Source organism: Plecotus auritus (genome assembly GCF_963455305.1).
Source record: "Plecotus auritus genome assembly, chromosome: 3".
Classification (NCBI taxonomy): domain Eukaryota; kingdom Metazoa; phylum Chordata; class Mammalia; order Chiroptera; family Vespertilionidae; genus Plecotus; species Plecotus auritus.
This window is the reverse complement of record NC_137772.1, coordinates 99,351,055-99,378,218: the sequence shown is the minus strand read 5'-3', so window position 1 is coordinate 99,378,218 and position 27,164 is coordinate 99,351,055. Positions and strand designations below refer to the sequence as shown.

Below are 27,164 nucleotides of genomic sequence, written 5' to 3'. Positions count from 1 at the left end.
TGATTTGCGAATATTGTACCAGCCTTGCATCACCAGAATAAATCCCACTAGGTTATGATGTATGATATTTTTAATGTTTTGGTGGATCCAATTTGCTTAAAGTTTGTTGAGGACTTTAACATCTGTGTTCATCATGGATATTGCCCTGTAGTTCTCTTTCTTTGTTTTGTCTTTATCTGGTTTTGGAATTAGGGTAATGTTGGCCTCATAGAAAGTGTTTGAAAGTGTTCCTTTCTCTTGAAATTTTTGGAATAGTTTGAGGAGTAGAAAAGTAATTTCTTTTAATATTTGGTAAAACTCTTCTGTGAATCTGTCTGGACAAGGGTTTTTGTTTATTGGGATTTTTTGTTATTGCTTCAATTTCATCAGTAATTATCAGCCTATTCAGGTTTTCTGATTCTTCCTGATTGACTTTTGGAAAGTTGTATTTTTTAGAAATATGTCCATTTCATCCAGGTTGTCTTGTTTGTTGGAGTAAAGTCATTCATAGTATTTTTTACAATCCTTTGTATTTCTGTGGGGTCAGTTCACTTCTTTCATTTCTAATTTTGTTTATTTGGGTCTTCTCTTTTGTTTCCTGGTGAGTCTGGCTAGAGGTTCATTAATCTTATTTATCCTTTCAAAGAAGCAGCTCTTGATCTTTTTTATTTTTTTAAATTTATGACATTTATTTTTACTCTGATCTTTATTATTTCCTTCTTTCTACTTACTCTGGGCTTTTCTTGTTGCTCTCTTTCTAATTCTTTAAGTTGTAGTGTTAGTAATTTATTACCAGTTTTTCTTATTTTTTGAGGCAGGCCTGTAGTGCTATGAACTTCCCTCTCAGAACTGCTTTCACAGTGTCCCAAAGATTTTGGATTGTTGTGTGTTCATTGTTATTTGTTTTTAGGATGTGTTTTATTTCTTTGGTAACCCATTCATTGTTTAATAGCATGCTATTTACCCTTCATGCACTTGATTGTCTTTGAGTGTTTTTATTGTACTTGATTTCTAATTTCATGCCATTGTTGTCTGAGAAGATGCTTGATATGATTTCAATCTTCTTGAATTTGTAGAGACTTAGATTGTGTCCTAATATGTGGTCTGTCTTTGAAAATGTCCCATGTGCACTTGAGAAGAATGTATATTCCATAGCTTTTTGGTGAAATGTTCTGAAGATGCCAATTAGTTCCATCTGTTCTACAGTGCCATTTAGGATTGCTGTTTTCCTGTTGATTTTTTGTCTAGAAGATTTATCCAGTGATGTCAGTGGGGTATTAAAGTCCCCTACTATGATTGTATTACTGTCTATCTCTCCCTTGATATCTTCCAGAAGTTTGTTTTTTATATTTAAATGCTCCTGTATTGGGTGCATATACATTTAGCAGAGTTATCACTTCTGGTTATATCAATTATTTTATTATTATGAAATAGCCCTCCTTATCTCTTGTTAATGCCTTCACTTTGGAATCTATTTTGTCAGATATAAGTATGGAAACCCTGTGTTTTTTTTTGTGTGTTTTTTTTGTTTTTTGTTTTTTTAATTTCCATTTGCCTGAAGAGTTTTTTTCCATCCCTTGATTTTAGTGTTGTTAATCCTTTTTTCTGAAGTGGGTTTCTTTAGGCAGCATATATATGGGTCATGTTTTCTTATGCATTCAGCTATCCTATATCTTTTGATTGGAACATTTAATCCATTTACATTTAAGATGATTATTGATAGATACTTGTTTGTTGCCATTTTTATATTTTATACCTGTGTTCCTTCTTCCATTTCTATTTCTTCTTTTTACAACAGTCCCTTTAGCATTTCTTGCATTGATGGTTTGGTGGGAATAAACTCCCTTAGCCTTTTTTTTTCTCCAAAGCTCTTGATTTCACCTTCAATTTTGAATGATAGACCTACTAGATAGGATATTCTTGGATTCAGTCCCTTGCTTTTCATTACTTTGTATACTTCATGCCATTCCCTTCTTGCCTAATGTGTTTCTGTTGAGAAATCAGTTGACAGGCTAATGGGAGATCCCTTGTAGGTAATTCCTTGTCTCTCTCTGGAAGACTTTAAGATTCTTTCTTTGTCTTTTACACTTGCAAATTTAATTTTGATGTGTCTTGGTGTCAGTATTTTTGGGTTCATTTTGTTTGGGACTCTCTGTGCTTCTTGGACTTGTGTGACTTTTTTCTTCCCAAAGTCAGAGAAGTTTTCTGTCATTATTTCTTCAAACAGGTTTTCTATTCCTTGATCAGCTTCCTCTCCTTCTGCCATCCCTATTATGCAGATGTTGTTTCACTTCATGTTGTACCAAAGCTTCTTTAGACTCTCCTCCTGCTTTTTAATTATTTTTTTCCAGTTGTTGCTCTGCTTGAGTGCTTTTTCTACATTTTCTTCTAACTCACTGATTTGGTCCTCAGCTTCTTCTAGTCTACTGTTGAAAGCTTCCATTTTGTTCTTTATTGCAGCTATGTCATTCTTCATTTCCTCTTGATTCTTACACATGATGGTGAATTTCTCATAGAGACATTTGAGCAACCTTATAATCATTACTCTGAATTCTTTCCCTGTAAAATTACTCGCCTCCATTTCATTTAGTTGCTTTTCTGGTGATTCATCCTTTTCTTTCATTTAGGGTTTTTTTTTGTCCCCCCATTTTTGCTGTTCCTTTGTAATTGTTTCTGTGTATTAGATCAAACTGCTATGCCACCCAGATCTTTTGGGTTTGTCTATGTAGATATTTTGTGGGACTCAGTGGTGCATTCTCTCAGATCTCCTGTGCTGCATTCTAGGGAGGTCCCCTATTTGAGTTATTTGGGTTCTCTTGATGTAGTTGGGTCTTAAATGTTATTGCCCCATTTGTAGGTGGAGTCTTCTCTCAGTGTGTCTTATTATGTGGCTTTCTCCCTATCACATTGTGCCAGCCATTGTGGAGGTGCTTACTGAAGAGCACAAAATACAACATGACATGATGTGACACAGAAGGAACAGAACATGAATGTACACAAGACACCTATAATCCCAACAATAGTGACCACCAGAGAAAAGAGAATTAGGAAAGAAAAAAGAGAGCAAGAATTATAGAGAGAAAAAAAGGAAAGAGAGACATGGGGAGAAAATACAACAAATCAAACAAAGAAACCAAAAAAACACAAATGAAAAACACCCAGATTAAAAGGTTGGGGGCAGAATCTGTAAATTCAGAGCTTGAATAAAGAAGATAAGTTATTTGAGGAATAGGGGGAAGACCACCATTTATAATAGAGGAGAGAGAAAAGAAATGAGAAAACAAGAAGAAAAAGAAATTGTTTTTGACAAGTAGAATAGAGGAGAGAACAGATAGGCCTGAATTTAGAAAGCAAAACAAGTTAAAAAATTAGGAGAAGAAAAGAGCAAGAGAAGAGAAAAAAACAAAACAAAAACCGAGTAGTGAAAAAAGAGGAAAGAGAAGGAGAAATGGAGTATGAGCAAGAAAGAGGAAATTAGATCTATATATATAAACTAGAGGCCTGGTGCACGAAATTCATGCATGGGGGAGAGTGTCCCTCAGCCCAGCCTGCACCCTCTCCAATCTGGGACCCCTCGAGGGATGTCCGACTGCCCATTTAGGCCCGATCCATTGAACTGTACACTTGAAATGGTTAAAATAGTAAATATAATGTTTATATTTTACCACAATAAAAATTATGTAGAGATGTGAAAACAAGTAAACCAACTAAAAACTCTATTATGAGTAAAATTACATACATTCTTCAGTTTTATATTATAGCCAATTCATATTGAAGTTTAAGAGAAAGGACAAGAAGGAAAATGGAAGACACAGAAAAACAGTAATTGAGAAATGTGAGGCAAAAAATTTCCAAGACAAATAGCTCAGGTCACATAGTTTCTTTAGACAAATGCATCCTATATAATAAAACCCTAATATGCAAATCGACCAAATGGCAGAATGACCAGCAGAATGACTGGTTGCTATGATGCGCACTGACCACCAGGGGGCAGACGCTCAATGCAGGAGTTGCCCCATGGTGGTCAGTGTGCTCCCACAGGGAGAGCGCTGCTCAGCCAGAAGCCAGACTCACCCGCCTCCGTGGCAGTGCTAAGGAGCAGCAAGCAGGCAGGCGGTAAGGAGAGAGGGGTCCCGGACTGCGAGAGGGATGTTGCAGGTAGACATCCCCAAGGGGTCCCAGACTATGACAGGGCACAGGCCAGGCTGAGGGACACCACCCCCCCCCCCCCCAGTGCATGAATTTCATGCACCTGGGCCTCTAGTTCATAATATGCAGCTTCTGTATGTCATAGAGGTACAGGCATTTGAATGATTATCTCAAACTACTATTTTCCTCTCAATTTTTAAATTGCTCTTAATACCCAGAGAAATATTCCTTATTAATAAGGAAAAAGCATGCCTTTATTTTTTCTCTTTTTTATTTTTCAATTACAGTTGACTTTCAATATTATTTTATACTAGAGGCCCAGTGCATGAAATTCGTGCACGGGGGGGAGGGTGTCCCTCAGCCCAGTCTGCACCCTCTCCAATCTGGGACCCCTCGAGGGATGTCCGACTGCCCGTTTAGGCCCGATCCCACTGGGCAGTTGGTCATCTCTCTCACAATCCAGGACTGCTCGATCCCAACTGCTTGCCTGCTTGCCTTCCTGATTGCCCCTAACCGCTTCTGCCTGCCAGCCTGATCACCCCCTAACCACTCCCCTGCTAGCCTGTTTGCCCCTAACTGCCCTCCCCTGCTGGCTTGGTCACCCCTAACTGCCCTCCCCTGCAGACCTGGTCCCCCTCAACTGCCCTTCCCTGCAGGCTTGATCGCCCCCAACTGCCCTCCCCTGCTGGCCATCTTGTGGTGGCCATCTTGTGTCCACATGGGGGCAGTCATCTTTGACCACATGGGGGCAGCCATCTTGTGTGTTGGAGTGATGGTCAACTTGCATATTATTCTTTTATTAGATAGGATTAGATAGGATAGAGGCCTGGTGCATAGGTGGGGGCCAGCTGGTTTGCCCTGAAGGGTGTCCCGGATCAGGGTGGGGTTCCCTTGGGGCGTGGGGTGGCCTGGGCGAGGGGCCTGTGGTGTTTTGCTGGCCGGCCATGCCCCCCGGCAACCCAAGCAGAGGCCCTGGTATCTGGGATTTATTTATATTCTATAATTGAAACTTTGTAGCCTTGAGCGGAGCCAAGCCTCCCGCTCGCTCCGTGGCTGCAGCCATTTTTGTTGGGATTTATTTATCTTCTATAATTGAAACTTTGTAGCCTTAAGCGGAGGCCAATGCAGGCCAGGGCAGGCAGAAAGCTTGGCTTCCTCCATTGCTGGGGAAACCCAAGCCTCTTGCTCTCTCTGTGGCTGCAGCCATCTTGGTTGGGTAAATTTGCATACTCACTCCTGATTGGCTGGTGGGCATGGCTTGTGGGTGTAGCAGAGGTATGGTCAATTTGCATATTACTCTTTTATTAGATAGGATGGCTAATATGCAAAGTGTCCCCTCGGGAATTCGACCAGAAGACTGGGAGTTTGATCTCTCACTATGATGTGCGCTGACCACCAGGGGGCAGCATGGAACATGGTGGGTGACCAGCGGCAGAGGCAGAGCACTGAGGCAGTGGGGGAAGGAGATGGCAGGGAGGCAGGGCAGTGGAGCGGGGGAGGGAGGCGGTGTGGTGGTGGTTGCAGGTGGCAAGGGAAGGAGGAGGTAGGGAGGCGGAGAGGCGGGGAATCTGATCCCCTGATCGCTGGCCTCTGCTTTTGTTTCCTCTGTAAAGCTCAAACTGCAGGGTGTGGCAGGCTGTATTCCATGCCCTGAGGCTACTGGGAGGGGCTAGCTCCTCTGGGGAGAAATGGCCAATTAGGTTTGGAGGCCTAAGAATGTACCATTGCAGGAGCCCTGGCCATGTCTCCCTGCCCTGCTTCCCTCCCCCACCTCTCCTTAGGCACCTCATCTGTGCCTCCCTCCCTTTGCCAAAGCCTCAGGTGAGTGATTGCTACTGTACAGTCCTGTCTTCTGGGTTTAGAGAATAAAAACAAAGACAAAACAAAACACAAACAACAATGAAACCGCAGCTTTCCCTCCCCCCAGCACTGCACTGCTTTCCCCTCCTGATGCTGCCTTTTGCGGGGCCCACCTTTCACGGCACAGCCTTTTAAGGCTGTGGTCTCAGGTCCAGACTCCCCAGCAGCCAGCAGTCCTGTGGCTTTTGCTTTTCACAGTTGGATGTTACGCCTGTGGCCAAGGGATATAGCTCTGGTACTCAGTCTGGGCCTGGCTTCTGTTTTTTTCTGAGGAAACTGATACTCCTGTAATGCATCTTCCTCTTTTCCCTCTGGGCTTTCTAGCCTGCCATCCCTCTCGAGCCCTGGCCACCCCTACTTCCAGTCTCCAGGCATTTTCTGTCCTTCATTGCTGTAAGTTGCCTCCTCAGCTGGGCCTAATTTGTTAATTCCAGGTGGATGTTCTTTGATTTAGTTGTATTTCCAGTCTGGCCCTGGGACAAGATGCACGTCTGCCTATTCGGTCACCATTTTTTCCTTTCCTATTGTAATTTTTGAATTTCCATGTCTAACTTCCTCACTGGGCTATGACCTATTTCAGGTCTGGAAATGTGTGTCTTATTCATTTTTGTATCCTTTGTATGTCCATAATGGTGTTAAAAAATAATTGCTAAATGAATAAAACAGAAATGCTCTTAAATGTGTTTTCTGCTCACTGCTAATTGACCATATGTGTTCTCCAAAAATTTATATGTTGAAGTCCTTACCTTCAGTGCAAAGATGAGGTCTTTGGGAATTGATTAGGTTCATGATGTCATAAAGATGGAGCCTCATCATAGGATTAGTGCCCATATAAGAAGAAATACCAGAGAGCACTACACCACCCCCTCTACCTGTGTCTCTCTCCTCTGCAAGGACACAGCTAGAATGTAGCTGTCTACATACCAGTAGGAGAGCTCTCACCAGACCTGACTATCTGGACTTCCCTGAACTTGGACATCTAGCCTCCAAACCTGTGAGAAAATAAATTTCTGTTGTTTAAGCCACCCAGTCTATGGTATTTTATTATGGCACCTGAGTTGACTAATAAACTATCCCATCTGAATTATCTACTTCTGGCTATTGTTGAAAACTATGATTGGTAACTTTCCTAAAAAACACACAGAACACTTTTTCTACAATTTTTACTTTGTTCTTATTGTACATGTCAACTGTTTAGTAGATGGTACTAATAAGGCTAAGATCAATCAGCCTATCATAATACAAAGTTACAAATCACATCCTTAGCCCTAACCAGTCATCTTAAGAAAGCAAAAATGAATGACCTCTTTGCTGGGAAATTAATCCAAAACCCATTTCCTCCTAAGAAGATGCTTAAAAGTGCCATATTAATGAGTTAAGAGCAATTTTCAATTACTTTCCTGTAACTGACTTTTAACATTAGTATTTTCCCTCTTTATTAGACTCACAGGATAATGAATGGCTCTTCATTTATGTCACCACAGCTACTTAATTTTTTTGAATTAGATTTTCAAGAACTCAAACCTGTTTACTTTGTGTGTTTTTAGAAAGAATGGGGAATTCACCTGATCAGCTGACCCTGCTGAAAGAACAATAGGTAGCATACCTATTTGTATTTGAATATTTTGCTTTAATATCTTGAAGTCCAGCATATGTCTGTGGCAGAATACACTGGGAAGCTGCATTCACAAGAGACGTTTTCTTGGACTGTTCCCATTGGAGAAGTTTCAGTAAATTGTGTGTTTGAAACCAGAAAAGCATAAGCCAAGTGGTAACCTTCTGATTGATTGCCTGTTTTTGTTTTTTTTTTTAATTTGGGGAGTCAATTTAATCCTCAGAAAGGGGGACACTTTGAGGACTGATTTAAAACAGACCAGGTAAGGAGTCATTTCCCATCAAGTTGCTTACAAGAAATCCCACTTCAATCTGTGTGTCTGCCTCTTTAGTTTATGTGTTGGTTTATTTTCAAATGAAAAATATGAAAGAGAACAGTATATTAGTGGTTGTGTTCCATGCTGTCAAAACATAGAGGTGATGTGATTATGGGATGGTGAATGTTCTCCTTAAAAACAAACAAAAAAACAAAACAAAAGTAAACAACAAACCCAAAAAGATAAAAGCTATTTCCACAGATTTCAGAGCCATACAATCTGACATTATTAAAATAAAATGGGTCAAAATGCACACTAAGGTGCAGACTCATGAAACAATGCTCTACTCTGAAGCCCTCACTGTTTCATACCTTCCCTGTGTGCCTCCTTTATTACTTCTTGGGCATTCTCAATTATTGACTTTAGAAACTCTTTTTTTATTGAGGGTGGTCATTATTCTAAAGTTAGTGGGTGAAGCATCAAACTGTCCCATTACCAGTGTGAAAAAATATTCACTCAGTCAAACTGACAATATCACAGTTTTCCTCTAAGAAAACTTTCTTCAGATTCTTTTTTTTTTTTTCATCAAGTAACCTACAGGGCTGCTGCTTCTCTTCAGGTTCTTTTTTAAAAAATATATGTTTTTATTTATTTTAGAGAGAGATATAAACACTGATGAGAGAGAAATATCAGTTGGCTGCCTCTAAGAAAACTTTCTTCAGATTCTTTTTTTTTTTTTCATCAAGTAACCTACAGGGCTGCTGCTTCTCTTCAGGTTCTTTTTTAAAAAATATATGTTTTTATTTATTTTAGAGAGAGATATAAACACTGATGAGAGAGAAATATCAGTTGGCTGCCTCCTGCACATCTCCCACCAGGGATCCAGCATGCAACCCAGGCATGTGCCCTGACCAGGATTTAAACCGGTGACCTCTTGGTTCATGGATTGACATTCAACCACTGAGCCATACCAGCAGGCTCCTTCAGGTTCTTCAGCAAGAAAGAAAACCCAAAGCCCAGCATGCTGCCCAGCACCAGCACAATATAAATATTACCCATTGAAATGGTAACAGCTTTTGCAGGAGGGAAACGGCCTTGTTACTGGAAAGTCTGAAGGAAAACTCATGGTTTGGTCATACATGGCAAGTACTTGCTAGGATGCCAAGCAGCCAATGGAATCCAAAACTCTTTGGGTTACATTTACAGAATAATCCAGGCACATGATGGTTGTCTTATATTTACTGCCATATCCTGCCACTTCTTTCAGGCAAATGACCTCACCAACTTTGCTGTTACAGCACTCAGGTGACCCAGCTGAGTCAGGAAGCAAAGGTGGGTGCAGCTGCAGTTCATCTCTCAGCAGACCTATGGCTTTTAAACCCTGCCTTTCTCCTTTGCATGCATAAGTTCCTTAAGAAATTAACTTAAAAACCCATCAATAAAAGAGACTATATCCTCGATTAAAATAATGGTCTCCATTCTGGCCCAAAGTTAGCATCCATTAATAGTTATAATTTGTTGTTAAATTTTGTGATATGTAGCATGTTTTCTGGCTAAAATCACTGATGATCAAAATATTGTGCTCAATTAAAGAGAAGAATGTGTATAATTTCAAAATTCAAACACATTCTGTTACAAAAGAAAATGGCTATAAACTTCCTTGGAGTGGTCAGTCTAGGCCCACAGAGTTCTCTGGTTATTAGCAAGAGCTCCATAACAGCCCTGGCCAGTGATGGCTCAGTTGGTTGGGCCTCATCCTGTGCAGGGAAAGTCTGCCAGTTCGATTCCTGGTCAGGGCATATGCCCAGGATGTGGGCTCGATCCCCAGTAGCAGGTGTGCAGGCGGCAGCCTATTGATATTTCATTCTCACATAGATGTTTTTCTCTCCCTCTCCCTTACTCTCTTTCAAAAAAATCAATAAAAAAATATTTTTTAAAAAGAATTCCATAAAAAGCAAACCCTGGGATGGCATTTCATTTTCATCCCCTCTCAGATTTCTCAAATTTTCTTCAAAAGAGGCCTTGTAAATGTATTAAAAATTACACCCTAGTAAAATGTCAGAGACAGGCTGAGCACCCATACTTAAAGCTAGGCTCTCTGTAATTTGACTCATACAAATAAGAATACTATTGAGGAGATGTCTGATCAATTATGAGGAGACACAAGACTCCAAGGAAAGTCAAGTTCAAGTCACCCTAATGTAATTACTGATGCATTTAATTAAATCATGTACAAAGGCATTAAATATTTCAGCAAAGTCCCTTGAAAAACTCTAATAGGAAATGATTTTCTCAGTAAATGGTATTTAGCTGTGTTGGTGAGTAGAGCAGACATAGCATCTGCAGGTTTAATTAAATGTTTGCCTAACCATATAAAAAGACAGTGATATATCTTCATAGCATCTGGCAGCTTCACCATCCTCCAGTCATTCTTTAATGTCTGGTGAATTTAATAGAAAATGGCTTTAGCTCAGGAGCAGATGGCTTTTCTGAGTGACAAGGGAATGACAATTTCTGTCATGTTTACTTCTTAGTATGTAGCTTTCTAGTATGTAGATCCCTTCAGAGCACAGGCCTGATGAAATCAGCAGGTTTGGCATATTCTATAGGGCTTAATATCTTCTGAAAGCAACCACTTCTGAGTTTTGTTTAGTTAAAATAGTCTGACTCATGAGCTTCCAAAAATGGTTTTCCTTTGCCTCTCTGAGTTCATTTCTTATATTTTATGACAAGACTAGTCTTTCAGTTGTTAAAAGAAAAGTTATCTAAATTTATGTCGTTTCTTTTAGGTAAATAAAAACTGTCTGTTGACCCAATTCAGTCTCAGAGTTTTAAAGTTTAGTAAACATGAACCCCATCTTCTTCTTAGGGGGCAATTGGCTTGAGATAAGAAGGGAGGAAAATATCTTTGCTTTTCACAAATGTTTTAGAAATGAAAGAAAAAGATAAGAAAATCTCAAGGAATAAGGAAAATAAAGAATGTTCAAAGCACGCCCCCAGACCTAACCTGTTTGGCTCAGTGGATAGAGCTTCGGCCTGCGGACTGAAGGGTCCCAGGTTCGATTCCGGTCAAAGTCATGTACCTTGGTTGCGGGCACATCCCCAGTAGGGGGTGTGCAGGAGGCAGCTGATCGATGTCTCTCTCTCATTGATGTTTCTAACTCTCTATCCCTCTCTCTTCCTCTCTGTAAAAAAATCAATAAAATATATATTAAAAAAAAAGCACGCCCCCACCTTGCCGTTCAGAGTCCCCTCCCCAAAGTCCATCCTTGTGGTTAGGTGGTGGGGAGGGACAGCTAGGAAGGCGGGGAGCTGTGGGCAGCCCGCGCTGGGCCCTTCCTGCCTCCCATTGTCCCCAGCCTCCGCCCCACCGCCTTGCACCTTGGCCTGGGTGAAGTGCTGCTGCTCTCAGGCGCCAGTTGCAGCCCTGGGCTCGGCCCCGCTGCTGGGCCAGGCCTTGGGCAGCCCGCCCCCACTTACCAGGAGGACAACCCTAGCTTCTTTAAGATGGTGGAGGGCTTCTTCCACCGCAGCACCAGCACCACAGAGGATACGCTGATGGAGGACCTCAAGACCCGGGAGAGCAAGGAGCAGAAGCAGAAGCAGGTGCTTGGCATCCTGACGATCATCAAGCCCTGTAACCATGTGCTGAGCCTGTCCTTCCCCATCCGCTGCCACCACGGCTCCTGGCAGGTTATCTGAGGCCTACCGGGCCCAGCACAGCCAGCACTGCACCCCTCGCAAAGGAGTTATTCCTTAGAGCACTGAGGTGAGTGATGAAGTAAAAGCTTTGGCTTCTCTGATGACGCATGTGTGAAGTGGTTGATGTGAAGTTTAGGGGCGCCAAAGCTGGTGTTAACATCAATCCCAAGAACTACTATACCGATAATGAATTGGAAAAGATCACCAAGGAACTGGCAAAGAATGGCTTTATTGGTCTTGGCACTGATGTGTCTGCCTCAGGTATGAGCATGGGTGAGGCAGAGATGTCATGAATTGCTGACTCCTATTAATGCCCATATAAAATGACAGTGATATATCTTCATAGCATCTAGCTGCTTCACCATCCTCCAGTCACTATATTAATGCCCATGCCTGTGTCACTGGTAAGCCCACCAGTCAGGGTGGAGTCTAAGAGCAGATTTCTGCTTCTGGCCAGGGAATGTTCTATGGGATTGAAAACTTCACCAATGAAGCTACTTACATGAACATTTTAGGAATGATACCAGGGTTTGGAGATAAAACATTTGATGTTCAGGGATTTGGTAATGTGGCCCTGCACTCTATGAGACATTTGCATCACTTTGGTGTTAAACGTGTTAGTGTTGGTGAATATGATAGGAGCAGATGGGATCCAGGTGGCATTGACCAAAAGGAACTAGAAAACTTTAACTTGCAACATGGATCAATCCTGGGCTTCTCTAACCAATGGACGCAGACACCAGGGTGTGAAGGCATGAGTGGGAAAGGTTGGAAGGCAATGGGGGGATAAGGACACATATATAATACCTTAATCAATAAAGAAAAAAAAATCCTGGGCTTCTCTAAAGCAAAGCTTTATGAAGGGAGCATCTTAGAGGCCAACTGTGACATACTGATTCCTGCTGCCACTGAGAAGCAGCTGACCAAGTGCAATGCACTCAGAATCAAAGCCAAGATCATTGCTAGAGATGCCGATAGACCAACAACTCCAGAAGCTAAGATTTTCATGGAGAGAAACATGGTTATTTTAGATCTCTTCTTGAATGCTAGAGGAGTGACAGTATCGTACTTTGAGTGGCTGAAGAACCTAAATCATGTCAGTTCTGGATGTTTGACCTTCAAATATGAAAAGGATTCTTGCTCATTTCTGTTCAAGAGAGCTGGAAAAGAAGTTTGGAAAGCACAGTGGAACTATTCTTGTTATATGCACAGGAAAGTTCCAAGTCAGGATATCAGGGGCATCTGAGCAAGACATTGTGCATTCTGGTTTAGCTTACATTATGGAGTGCTTGGGCAGGCAAATCATGTGCACAGCCATGAAGTATAAACTGGGATTGGACCTGAGAAGAGATGTCTCTGTAATGCCATTGAGAAAGTATACAGTGAAGCTGGTGTGACCTTCACATAGATGGATTGTAGCTGATTTCTTTACCATCCTCTTCACCTCTTCATCTGTAGACCTATCACAAATTTACATGTAACCACAGAGATCTCTTTCTCCCATTACTTATTTAGGTAATGGGCACCATTCTCAAAAAGTCAATCCAAATTAGCTCCTTAAATAAAAGAAACTAAGGTTAGGGAATCATGTACAAAGCTGAAAGTAGAGGCCAGAGAGACATTTGGGTATTTTGCCTCTAAATGAAAAGTCCCTTCTATCTGGCTGCACTCTCTTGCTCCATGGTTGCTTCCCAACAGTCAGAGTTGTGGCCCAGGAAAGCACCTGTTGTTCAAGACCAGTTAGTTGCTTGTTGCTTCAGCTCTGGACAAGTCTAAAGTGTGCTGTAACTTGGACATGTTTAAGAAGCAGGTGTGTGGCATTTTCAGAAGATAGCATGGTTCTCAAGTGAGTTATTGGTTTTTATATCAGCAAAAGAACTCAGTTCTATAGATTGCAAATAAAATAAAAGCTGTTTATCTTTATGTAGAATAAAATAAACACATGCTGCTATAATAAAACTAGAGGTCTGGTGCATGGATTCGTGCACCGGTGGAGTCCCTATGCCTGGCCTGTGCCCCCTCGCATTCCAGGACCCCTTAGGCTTAGGGGATGTCAGACTGCTGGTTTAGGCTTAGGGGATGTCAGACTGCTGGTTTCAGCCTGATCCCCGCAGGGTAGGCAGCTGGGGGATCAGCCGAAACCAGCAGTCTGACATCCCCCGAGGGATGTAGCAGTGCATTAAGTGGCAGGGGTCCGGGGAGGAGCCTGAGCTGGGCCGGGCGCCGTGCCGTTTCTGCTCATTCCGGCCTCACTGTGCCTGCTGTTGCTGCTGCGGTAGCACTGCCAAGGAGGTGGGAGAGGCTCCCGCTGCTGTGGCTGCACTCACCAGCCATGAGCCCGGCTTCTGGCTGAATGGTGCTCCCGTTGTGGGAGTGCACTGACCACCAGGGGGCAGCTCCTGCATTGAGCGTCTGCCCCCTGGTGGTCAGTGTGCATCATAGTGACTGGCTCAACTGGTTGTAACAGTCGCTTAGGCTTTTATATATATAGACTAGAGGCCCGGTGCATGAAATTTGTGCACAGGGATGTGTCCCTCAGTCCAGCCTGAACCCTCTCCAATCTGGGACCCCTTGGGGGATGTCCAACTGCCAGTTTAGGCCTGATTCTAAACTGGCAGTTGGACATCCCTCTCACAATCCAGGACTGCTGGCTCCTAACCGCTTGCCTGCCTGCCTGCTTGATTGCCCCTAACTGCTTCTGCCTGCCAGCCTGATCACACCCTAACTGCTCCCCTGCCAGCCCCAACTGCCCTGTCCTGCAGGCCTGGTCACCCCCAACTGCCCTCCCCTGCAGGCCCGGTCGCCCCCAACTGCCCTCCCCTGCAGGCCTGGTCCCCCCCAACTGCCCTCCACTGCAGGCCTGCTCCCCCCCCAAATGCCCTCCACTGTAGGCCTGGTCACCCCCAACTGCCCTCCGCTGCCGACCTGATCACCCACAACTGCCCTCCCCTGCCGGCCATCTTGTGTCCACACGGGGGTGGCCATCTTGTGTGTTAGAGTGATGGTCAATTTGCATATGACCTCTTTATTATATAGGATACTCAAAGTCACTAATCATCGGAGAGATGCAAATCAAAACATTAAGGAGATACCATCTCACACCTGTCAGAATGGCTATCAACAAATCAACAAACAAGTGCTGGCGGGGATGAGGAGAAAAAGGAACCCTCATGCACTTTTGGTGGGAATGCAGACTGGTGCAGCCACTGTGGAAGACAGTATGGCGTTTCCTCAAAAAGTTAAAAATGGAACTCCCATTTGACCCAGTAATCCCACTTCTAGGAATATATCCTAAGAAATCAAAAACACCAATCAGAAAGAATATATGCACTCCTATGTTCATAGCAGCACAATTCACCATAGCTAAGATTTGGAAACAGCCTAAGTGCCCATAAGCAGATGAGTGGATTAGAAAACTGTGGTACATCTACACAATGGAATACTATACCGCTATAAAAAAGAAGGAACTCTTACCATTTGCAACAGCATGGATGGAACTGGAGAGCATTATGCTAAGCGAAATAAACCAGTCAGAGAAAGATAAGTATCATGATCTCACTCATATGTGGAATATAATGATCAACATAATTTGATGAACAAGAAGAGATCCAGAGACAAATGGGGTGGGGTTAGAGAGCAACCAAAGGACTTGAATGCATGTATATTAGCATAACCAATGGACACAGACACTGGGGCGGTGGGGGCTTGCCCAGGGTGGGAATGGCTGGGGAGTGGTCAATTGGGGAAAAAGAAGACATTTGTAAAACTTTAGACAACAACAACAATAATAAAAAAGAGTGAATTACAGGGAGAGAAGATAATAAAATTAGTTCAAAGTTGCAGGTTTTAGAACACTCGTACTTCTTTTATTGACTTATACATCTTAGACAAAAATAAAAGGTCTGAAAATTAGGAGAAAGATTACTCCAGAGATAAATGTGAGAGATGTTATACCTCAAGTGACTTCATGATATAGAAGTAATCATAAAATATGAGAAAAGTGTTATAAAGTAGGAAGAGAGGCAAAATACTTAAGTTACCTTTCCTAAGGTAGTAAAAATGTGGCATTTACTTCCCACCATTCCCTGGGTGTCACTCATACTAGATATATCTGGCCAACTCCAGGTTCTATCCTCTTGGTCATCATTCATGAACTAGAGTGGGTGAACCATGGGCCACTCCTCATTTCAATATATAGTAATTTAGAGATTGTGTACAGGTTTTTTTTGTTTTTTTTTTAGGACTCAGAAATTTTACTACTACATATCCTCACCAAAAGAACTTCTAAAAGATGTACTCCAAAAATTTGACAATTAAATAAGATAATGCATAGGAAGTAGATGACATTAAATCTGCCCTTTAATCTACTATTAAGAGGAATAAAAATTCCTAGCAGCATTCTTCTCCTTTTCACATTATTCATGTCTTAAACATGAATGGCATTTTATGACCATGAAGCTCTGGAAAGAAAAGAAAGACCAAAAGAACCAGAGACATGTAGATCCTGATATTTTTAGCCTATTGTACCATCTTCAGCAATTCACCTACTTTCTTGTTATGTGAGAAAAATAAATCCCTATTTATTTAAGCCATTGTTCATTGGGTTTATTGCCACTTCACCCAATTTATTCCTAAGTGACTTACTTTCCATTTTTCTTATCTTTAAAGTATGAGCTATTGGGATTAAATGGGAAATTAGGTTAAATTTTTCCAGTACCTAATACATTCTCTAGTAAATATTAAGCCTATTTTTAATCCTCCAAATTGTAAGCCTAAGTACTATACTATCTTTTTTTTAAATTTCTTTATTGATTAAGGTATTACATATGTGTCCTTATTCCCCCATTACCCCAAATTTTGTACAGTTTTTAACTGCTGTGTCTAATGTAATGAGGTTCAATTCAACTTAATTTATACTATAAAGTACCACTTAGAATTGTTGTTGATAAAATAATCAGTATGTTGGCCTGCCTCATATTCTAAGTGTATCTTACATTATTTATTATTGGTCTAAAAATAAAAATGTTATTTCTTATTTTCTGACACAAAAAATAAAGCTATTTCCCAGAACTTAGTTTATCTATAGGTAACACCCTCTTCTATAGGCATGAGTATAAGTAAAAGGAAGAAATGGGCTCAGATATATACATTTTAAAAAATGAATATAATTCTGGCCCTATCCCATAAAATATTGAATAATATACAAACCAATTTTGGGAGAAAATAAATTTTCTGGGCAATTTTTTTCAATAAATATATTTTTAAACAACTTTTTGTTTTTTAAACTTGGAATACATTTTAGAATGTTCTCAATTCTATTTCTATGGAGTGTCTCTCTCCATAGAAATTCTAGAAGAAATCAGACAGGTAGAAGAGGGTAAAGGGGAGATAAATGATGACAGGAGTAGACTTGACTTTGGGTGGTGAACACACAATACAATATTCAGATGATGTGTTATAGAACCATATACTTGAAACCTATATAATTTTATTAACCAGTGTCACCCCGACAAATTCAATAAAAAATTTAAAAAAGAGATCAGGCTTCTAAACCATCACAGCAACTGTAAATGAAGTCAGAGGTGAAAGCCAGAATGAGATATATCAAATCACCTTTTATCATTTTATTAGTTATTTCACAAGTTCAGAAGCTGGGACAAGAGCTCATAACAAATTGTGCTAATTTCAATGTGTATTTTGTCTCACATTGTCTTCTTAGCTGCCAGCAAGTGTGGCCTAAAGCAGATGGCAGCCAGGAGAAGTTTGTCTTCTCCCTCTTCACTTTGAGCATTTCAGTTGCACGTGGGCTTTAGGCAAATAGGGATGTTTATGTCAAATTAAATCTGCGTCTGACCCCTGCCTGTGTCTCATTGAAGCAGCAGCACTGCAGTGCATACTCCAGTGAGTTACTATGTTATATGTGATCATAAAAACATACTGCAATTCACAAAGCTATCAACTCTTAGTCATGAAACAAAAACACCTGTCAGAAGAGTTTTATTTTATCTTCTTAATTACACCACTAATAGACAGATGGAAGACAATGCCATAATTTCAAGGGACAGTTTTACACAGCAGGCCTGTTCCTGGGCATTCAGAATACCATAAGCTGCCTCTGGTTCCTAATGAGAGCAGCTCCTCCATAAACACCATAAATCCATTTTCATCAGAGAACTTTCCTCTTCTACAAGCAGGAAGGCTCTTCATCTATTAGCACCAAGGTCAAACCCTGCAGCAATTACACCTGCTCAATGGTACCTGGACATGGCTCATGGCTAGAAAGGCACTATTTTCCTTATAGTTCTGAGATGATAAAGAGGCCTATTGGGTACTATTTTGCCTATTGCATTTGTAGACAACCTCTGGTGCTCATGAGACTGGGACATGTTTGGAGAATAAGTCACAAAAGAACATGATCCCTCACTGCATCAAATCTGTGAGTTCCTTTTGGAAAGTACAAAGCTAGACTTGGGTCTTCCTGGTGAATTCCATCTAATTTAAGAGGTTCAAGCTAACCTAACAACACATGGTCCACTAGGGGCAGTGTTGGGCCTGCCCTGCTGAGTGGAGATATTCAACACTGTTATTAACTTCATTGTTTTATGAGCCATCTCATGGAAGAACTGTAAGCATTAAGCATTGCTGTGAACTGAATTGAGCCCTGTGAAAAATCATATGTTGAAGTTCCAACTGCAGTACCTTGTAATGTGACCATATTTGGAGATAGCATTTTTAAAGTAACTAAGTTAAAATAAGGTCATCAAGGTGGGCCCTACTTCAATATGATTGGTGTTCTTATAAGAAGAGGAAATTACAACTCAGACTTAATTAGATTATAGAAGGAAGAGCATGTGAAGATATTGGCAGGGGAGACAGCCACCTGCAAAGCAAGAAGGGAGGCCTCAGAAGAAACCAGCTCTTTTGGCACCTTGATCTTGGACTCCAGAATTTGATCTTAAACTCTAGCTTCCAGAACTGTGAAAAATAGGTTTTTATTGTTTAAGCTGCCTAATCTGAGGTATTTTGTTATGGCAGCCCTAGCAAATTAATAAAAGCATTTTCTAAAATCTCTTATAAAAATGTGTTCTATACACAGGTTGTGATCATTTGATGATAAGCGTATTTCTCTAGAGGAGTTGACAAAAACAAGAACAACATTTCTCGTTTTAGGCTACACACAAAATTCGGCAGTTTTTGTTTGATTGTTTGTTTTTAGTCCTCACCTGAAGATATGTTTAGAGAGAACAAGGGAGAGAGAGAGTAACACCTATCAGTTGCCTCCCGAACTTGCCCCTGGTCTGCAACATAGGTATATACCCTGATGGGGAATAGAACATTTTGGTGTACAGGATGATGCTCCAACCAATTGAGTCACCCACCCAGGTTCAGAATTCAGCAATTTTAATTGAGTTGGCGCACAGATTAGTCACAATTCAGTGCAATAGATGAGTAGTTTACTTAAGTTTGTAAAAGTATCCTATCTAATAAAGAGGGAATATGCTAATTAACCATCACTCCATCACAAAGATGGCTGCACCCACAGCTGAGGCCAACTTTCCATAAGGAGCCTTAACAAGCAATCAGCAGGGACCTGAGGCTATGCCCTCCCCCGCCCTCGTTGGGCTTGACAGGGGACCTCAGCCCACCTTCCACACCCGGCAGGGCTTGACAGGGGATCTCAGGCCATGCCCCCCACCCATCGGGGCTTGACAGGGAACCTCAAGGTGCTTCCCATCCTGGTGCTGGGCTAGGGGACCTCAGGCTGCTCCCCCTGCCCCAGTGCCAGGCCGGGGGACCTAAGGCCGCGCCCCCCACCAGGTGGGGCTTGACAGAGGACTTCAGGCCACACCCCCAACCAGCAGGGCTTGACAGGGGACCTCAAGGTGCGCTTCCCGTCCTGGTGCTGGGCTAAGAGACCTCAGGCCATGCCCCCCCCGCCACCTGGCAGGGCTTGACACCATGCCCCCACCAGGTGGGGCTTGACAGGGGACTTCAGACCACGCTCCCCACCCTGGCACCAGGCCAGGGGACCTCAGGCCACACCTCCCACCCCAGCACCGAGCCAGGGGACCTGAGGCTGCGCCCCCCTGCCTGGTGGGGCTTGACAGGGGACCTCAAGGTGCACCCCCAGTGCTGGGTCAGGGGAACTCAGGCCACACCCCCCACCCAGGAGGAACCTGAGGCTGCACCCCCCTGCCGATGGGGCTTGACAGGGGACCTGAAGCTGTTCCCCCCTCCTGGTGCTGGGCCAGGGGACCTGAGTCTGCACCCCCCCCACCTGGAGGGGCTTGACAGGGGACCTCAGGCCATGCCCCCCACCCAGCGGGCTTGACAGGGGATCTCAGGCCATGTCCCACACCTGGCGGGGCTTGACGGGGGACCTCAAGGCATGCCCCCCAACCCTGGTCTGGGCTGGGGGACCTCAGGCCATGCCCCCTGTCCTGGCGCCAGGCCAGGGGACCTGAGGCTACGTTCCCTGCCCTGCGGAGCTTGACAAGGGTGGGACTAGCCAGGTCTGGATCTATCCCAATAAGCAGGGGAGCCGGCCGGGTCTGGGTTTCACGCGATTTTGAGGTGCATGTGGGTGGGCGGGGACTTGACTCTGGGTCCCGTGGTGTGCCCCAGACTCTGACAGGAGGAAGGTTTTCATATACATTTTACTAATTTTCTTTCATCTCTGACACTTCTATTATAGAGAAAGGGCAAATAGCAATATTAAATTATTTCCTCTAATTAATCCCCTTTTAATGTGCACGAATTTTGTGCACTGGGCCACTAGTCTTTTATAAAAAAATAAAAGGGAAATACTATTTAAATTGTTTGGGTAAAAATGTTTTCCAACAAATTTTTTCTTAAGTTAAAATGGTCAAAACTGCTTTGGTTTAGATTGTTAGGCCTTTTGTAATAATGAATTATGTCTTCTTTAGAGTGCTGTTAAATTTTTCAACATAAGTTATAAAATACTACTTGACTTCATAGTTCTTTCATTCTTGCCCAAGATATTTGCTACTTATTTACTCTCTTCTTGGCATTGACCCTTCCTACCTTTTGAAAGCTCACAGTTGTGCTTGTGTGGGCGTAGAAAGGGTAGAGACCAAGAAATCCATCTGAAGAAACCAAGGCATACTTTACTGAGACAGAGATGAAAAGTATATCACTCTGAGAACACACATTTGGTGACCCAGTGAAAATTATTGGACTTTCAGCCTCTGATGCCTCTTCTGTAAAATGAAGATAAAAATGCATTTCTTATTGAGACTGTAGGAAGAGTTTGTATAGTAAGAGTATCTAGTACATAATTTATACTCAACAGCTTTTCTTCCTTTGTTCTGGTTTTTCTCCATCTTAATTTTCTCCTCCACTTCCCACATTTTTCTTCTTTCTCTCTCCTCACTCTCTCTTTTTCCTTTTCTCCTGTTCTATTTTTCATTCTCCTCCCCTTCTTTTTTTTTTTTTGCCTGATATTACAGTATTCTTCCTGTAATATCATTTATTAGACACCACTCCAGAAAAATAAAAAGCAACCTAAGTCCCTGCCAAGACACCAGTGAATCAGTCATTTAGGTACTTGCTAAAACTAGAGTCATACCTTCTGTTGATTAGGCTTAATTGTACCTCTCTTAAAAATAAAAATTAAAATGAATAAATGAGTCAGGAGATTCTGGTCACCAAGAGATCCAGCCACCAGTCAAGGGGCTATTGCTCATATCCATTCCCCCCCCCCCACCCCGCTCCAAACACTATTATATAATCTTATGCCTAGCATGTAACCAATATGGTACCACATTGGTTTCAGCCCTCTATTGATGGTGATAGGGAAGGGAGCATGTAATAGAAATAGTTGTTTAATAGGCACTCACTATAAAGAAGAGATTTTCTTACAGACCCTGGGAAACTGAAGGATGCCTTACAAGAAGGAGAACAGGCCCTGGAGATAAGGCAGCCTGGAGCCTGATGATCCTGTCACTAAAAAGAAAACACATTTCAAGAACAGATCAAGGACAGGAACTATCTGACAGGATATAGCATTCTGGGCTAATCTTTTCCGGGGCTAATCTTTGCAAGGACAATGATAGAAGGCAGACCCTGGGAACTTAGATTTTTCCCACCCTCTAACCTTATATAAGGGCTGACTTGAAATGAAATGTCAGAGTGATCTTTTCTGAATGTTACACCAACTGCTTTCTTGGATTGCCAGCTATCTGATTAGTAAATGTACCACAAAGGGCAGCTGGACTCTTTTGTCTGGTTTCAGTGGGATTTCTCCTTTTGTTTCAATTGTCACAAAGAAATGTAGCCTAAATGTTTAGAGCACATATACAAATGCTCTAATTTATAACAAAATATCTGATTCCAGATGGGGTAGATATTTGGACCAATTTTATTACCTCTTTTGGAGTATAAATAATTGGACGTGGCGAAGTCCAACATTTTATTACCATACAAGAGGCCTGGTGCACAAAATTTGTGCACGGGGGGGCCTTGGAGGAGGGGACGTTGTGTGTGTCCCTCAGCCCAGGCTGTACCCTCTCCAATCTGGGACCCCTCAAGGGATGTCCGACTGCCCATTTAGGCCTGATCCTGGTGGGCGTTGGACATCCTTCTTACAATCCAGGACTGCTGGCTCCCAACTGCTTGCCTGCCTGCCTTCCTGATTGCCCCTAACCGCTTCTGCCTGCCAGCCTGATCACACCCTAACCACTCTCCTGCCAGCCTGATCGATGCCTAACTGCTCCCCTGCTGGCCTGATTGCCCCTAACTGCCCTCCCCTGCTGGCATGGTCACCCCTAACTGCCCTCCCCTGCAGGCCTGGTCCCCCCAACTGCCCTCCCCTGCAGGCCTGGTCACCCCCAACTGCCGTCCTCTGCCAGCCCAGTCACCCCTAACTGCCCTCCCCTGCAGGCCTGATTGCCCACAACTGCCCTCCCCTGCTGGCCATCTTATGGTGGCCATTTTGTGTCCACATGGGGGCGGCCATCTTTGATCACATGGGGGTGGCCATCTTGTGTGTTGGAGTGATGGTCAATTTGCATATTACTTCTTTATTTTATAGGATATTTGTTTTTTAAGGCAGAAACAACAGATCCCTCTCTGAATTTTTTAAAAGTGATATTGCATTGATTTCTTACAACTTTGCATGCATTATCTCAATCTATCTAATTGCAACAATGAAAAATTTATCTTTTATAGAAATTCACTGTGTGATTTATTTTAGTACTGTATGCAACAGATTTGCTAGTCTCTCTTATTTCTCACAAGAAGGTAGAAATTCATTACCAGTCTGGTAAATATTTAGGAGTTTAAGGTCTGTAAAGGGAAATTTGGCCAAGAATTTTCAGAAGACATGAGTATCTACATGATATTTTTAAAAAATATATTTTTATTGATTTCAGAGAGGAAGGGAGAGGAAGAGAGAGATAGAAACATCAAAGATGAAAGAGAATCATTGACTGGCTGCCTCCTGCACATCCCCTACTGGGGATCAAGCCTAAAACCCAGCCATGGACCCTGACCAGGAATCAAACTGTGACCTCCTGGTTCATAGGCTGATGCTCAGCCACTGAGCCATACCAGCTGGGCTCTTCATGATATTTTAAAATACCAATAAAGTGGACATGATGGGGGGGGGGTGAATCGGAATTTTGTTGCACTTTATTATATACATTTTATGGTATAATATTCTTTTTATTTTGAATTATATATTTTGTGGAGTGGAGGATGTTCAAGGGCCCCTACAATCTTGCCAGAGATTGGTAAAAGTTTTAATATGACCATGCCTTGAGTCATTATCAAGCAGACAATGCCTAAGCTACTTAAAGTAATAGTTTTTCTTATAGAAGAAAAAATTATGCTTAAAATATACATGGAGTGGCTTTGTGTGGTAGGTGTCATATAGGGCCCAGTGGCTCAGCCTCCCCAATCACCTGAGGTGGACACACTTGGTGCACCCCTTTGTGGGCTGGGTGCACAGTCTTGTAGTTAAGCCTTGATTGCTGTGGGTACACTGGGAGGAATTGACCTTCAGGTCAATTGGCTGTGAGGATCAGCTGAGTCTATAATGGAAGAACTGCTGTGCTGGAGACACCCTTATGGGGCAGGACTTGCTTCAGTGGGGCTTTGGTGCTCACTGAGTCTGCCTCTTGAGTGTGTCACTTATGGATGTGAGCAGTTGAAATCTGGTATCCTCTCACACTGACTACTAGGTACACTGGCTCCTGGATCTCCAAGGAGGTGCAAAGTCAGCTACTACCTGAGGCCCTCCAGGAGGAGCTACAGCAAGGTCTGCAGATTTCTCCTCTTTGTTTGGGGTTTGGAAGTTTTGGAGCTCTCTGACCCAGCTGTAGTTTGTTAGGTTAGGCTGCAAAAGTACAGGCCATTCATATGCAAAAGCTGCTGTGCACAGTTTGGGTGGGGTTGTAAATTGGGTGGGGTGGGGTCTCTGGGAATCACCAGGGCATAGCAAACAGCAATGGCTGCCAGTCAGCCATCTCTGTGTCTCTGCGTCCTGTGCCCCCACGCAGTAACAATGATTCCTGTGAGCACCACTGCGAGAAAGCCACCCTCGCTTTCCAACCTGATGCTAGTCAGTCCAGTTTCTCCCCGTAGGAGTCTGGGTCCCCAGAGTCTCTCTGGCAACTGCAGTTCAGAGCAGTCGGGAGCTTGTGTCTCCCTTCCTATTGAAAAAAAAAAAAATAGCACACCCAGTTGCCAGCCTGATTCGTGAGCCTCTGTACCTCTGATCTTCCGTGCCTCTACACCTCCTACCCAGTCTCAATGCGTTTTTTTCTTTCCTTCTAGTTGTAGAACTTCTACTCATCCAGCTTTCCCATGGTTCTGGATGATAGTTGTTTTGTCTTTTAGTTGTAATTTTGGTGTGGTTGTGAGAGGCAGCATGTACAGTTGTATACCTTATGCTGCCATCTGGGCCCTATAGGATACCTACCACACAAAGCCACTCCATCAACACAGGGAAGCAGCCAAAATGCGGAGACAAATAAACATGTCACAAATGACAGAAATGGAGGAAAGCGAACTACTGGATACAGAGCTCAAAACCACAGTTGTAAGGTTACTCAAGAATCTTCTAGAAACCGCCGAGAAACTTAGTGAGACCTCCGAGGAACTTAGTGAGATCTTCAAGGATCTTAATGAAAATGCCCCCCCCCCCCAAAAAAAAATGGAAAGGACCAGTCATAAATTAAGCATACACTGTCTGAAATAAAGAATAATATACAGAAATTCAATAGTAGACTAGAGGATCCAAAGAATCAAATCAAAGATTTGAAATACAAGGAAGCAAAAAACATCCAACCAGAAAAACAAAAAGAAAAAAGAATAAAAAAATAGGAAGATAGTGTAAGGCGCCTCTGGGACAACTTCAAGCATACCAACATCTGAATTATGGTGGTCTCAAAAGAAGAGAGAGAGCAAAATATTGAAAACCTATTAGAAGAAATAATGACAGAAAACTTCCCATACCTGGTGAAAGAAATAGACTTACAAGTCCAGGAAGCGCACAGAACCCCAAACAAGAGGAATCTAAAGAGGACCACACCAAGACATGTCATAATTAAAATGCCAAGGGCCAAAGACAAAGAGAGAATCTTGAAAGTATCAAGAGAAAAACAGTTAGTTACCTACAAGGGAGTACCCATACGACTGTCAGCTGATTTCTCAACAGAAACTATGCAGGTCAGAAGGGAGTGGCAAGAAATATTCAAAGTGATGAACAGCAAGAATCTACAACCAAGATTACTCTACCCAGCAAAGCTATTATTTAGAATTGAAGGTCAGATAAAGAGCTTCGCAGTCAAGAAAAAGCTAATGAAGTTCATCACCACCAAACCAGAATTATATGAAATGCTGAAGGGTATTCTTTAAGAAGAAGAAGAAGAAGAAGGTGAAGATAAAAATTATGAACAACAAAGTGACAGCAAATACGTATCTATCGGAGGAATCTAAAAAAGCAAGTGAATAAAAAATCTGATGAACAAAATAAACTGGTGAATATAATAGAATCAGGGGCATAGAAAGGGAGTGGACTGACAATTTTTGGGGGGAAGGGGGCATGAGGGGTGCGGGAAGAGATTGGACAAAAATCTTACACCTATGGATGAGGGCAGTGGCGGGGGGTAAGGGCATGGTGTGGGGTGGGAACCGGGTGGAGGGGAGCTATGGGGGAAAAAAGAGGAACATCTGTAATAATCTGAACAATAAAGATTTATTTAAAAAATATACATGAAATATGGGAAGATAAAAATTGTGCATTTAGACTGGCTCGTTGGGGGCAGGAACTGTGTATGAGAAAGAAAAAGACACAAAGCAGTGGGAACATTAGAACAGAGATTCTTCAGAGCAAAAGATGAGACTCTTGGTTTTAGTTACCATGTGTTATAACGGTAAACTGTCCTATGACCCTGGCAGGAAACATTAATGATAATTTTGATTACTATTAAGAACAGATTAGAGTAGAAGTAAATTTAGAAATATGTTTTGCAAAGAAAAAATCATAAATGTAAAAGATCACCATGGAAGCACAATTACTCCCCAATGTAGAACCTCCATGGAAAGCCCTATTACTGGGCTCTGCCTCTTTAGCCCCATTCCCTAAACTTTCCTTCACTAGCACCCAACTGTTGAATACTTTAAAACTGAAAACTGTAGTTACTCGGTTAATATCACTGTGAGGGTTTGAAACATAAGAAAAATGCTGCCCTAACCGGTTTGGCTCAGTGGATAGAGCGTCGGCCTGCGGACTGAAGGGTCCCGGGTTCGATTCCGGTCAAGGGCATGTACCTGGGTTGCGGGCACATCCCCAGTAGGGGGCGTGCAGGAGGCAGCTGATCGATGTCTCTCTCTCATCGATGTTTCTAACTCTCTATCCCTCTCTCTTCCTCTCTGTAAAAAATCAATAAAATATATTTAAAAAAAAAAAAAGAAAAATGCTAATATTTTATAGTGTCTATTATATATAGACTAGAAGCCCAGTGGCCTAAATCGTGAGACCCCACCCACCCACATCAGTCTTTGGTCGTTATGGCGTTAGGGCCACTGGGTTTTTATTTATTTTATTTTATTTTTATTTTTATTATTTTTTTTATTTTTAAATAAATCTTTATTCAGATTATTACAATTATTTCTCCTTTTTTCCCCCATAGCTCCCCTCCACCCAGTTCCCACCCCACCTTCTCCCTTACCTCCCCACCACTGTCCTCATCCATAGGTGTATGATTTTTGTCCAGTCACTTCATGAACGCCCCCATACCCCTTTCCCCCTGAGAATTATCAGTCCACTCCCTTTCTATGCCCCTGATTCTATTATATTCACCAGATTATTCTGTTCCTCAGGTTTTTAATTCACTTGATTTTTAGGTTCACTTGTTGATAGATATGTATTTGTTGTTCATAATTTTTCTCTTTACTTTTTTCTTCTTCCTCTTCTTTAAGAATACCTTTCAGCATTTCATATAATACTGGTTTGGTGGTGATGAACTCCTTTAGCTTTTTCTTATCTGTGAAGCTCTTTATCTTCCCTTCAATTCTGAATGATAGCTTTGCTGGGTAGAGTAATCTTGGTTGTAGGTTCTTGCTATTCATCACATT

General features: G+C 42.3%; 1 pseudogene across 1 annotated transcript; it reads left to right on the top strand.

The window, feature by feature from the left end:
* The first annotated feature begins 10,318 nt into the window (after nucleotides 1-10,318).
* On the top strand, nucleotides 10,319-12,969 carry LOC308244099 (glutamate dehydrogenase 1, mitochondrial-like; annotated as a pseudogene). The gene is made up of 4 exons: nucleotides 10,319-10,392; nucleotides 11,219-11,867; nucleotides 11,915-12,307; nucleotides 12,410-12,969. The product of its transcript is annotated as a glutamate dehydrogenase 1, mitochondrial-like (transcript).
* The last annotated feature ends 14,195 nt before the right edge of the window (nucleotides 12,970-27,164 follow it).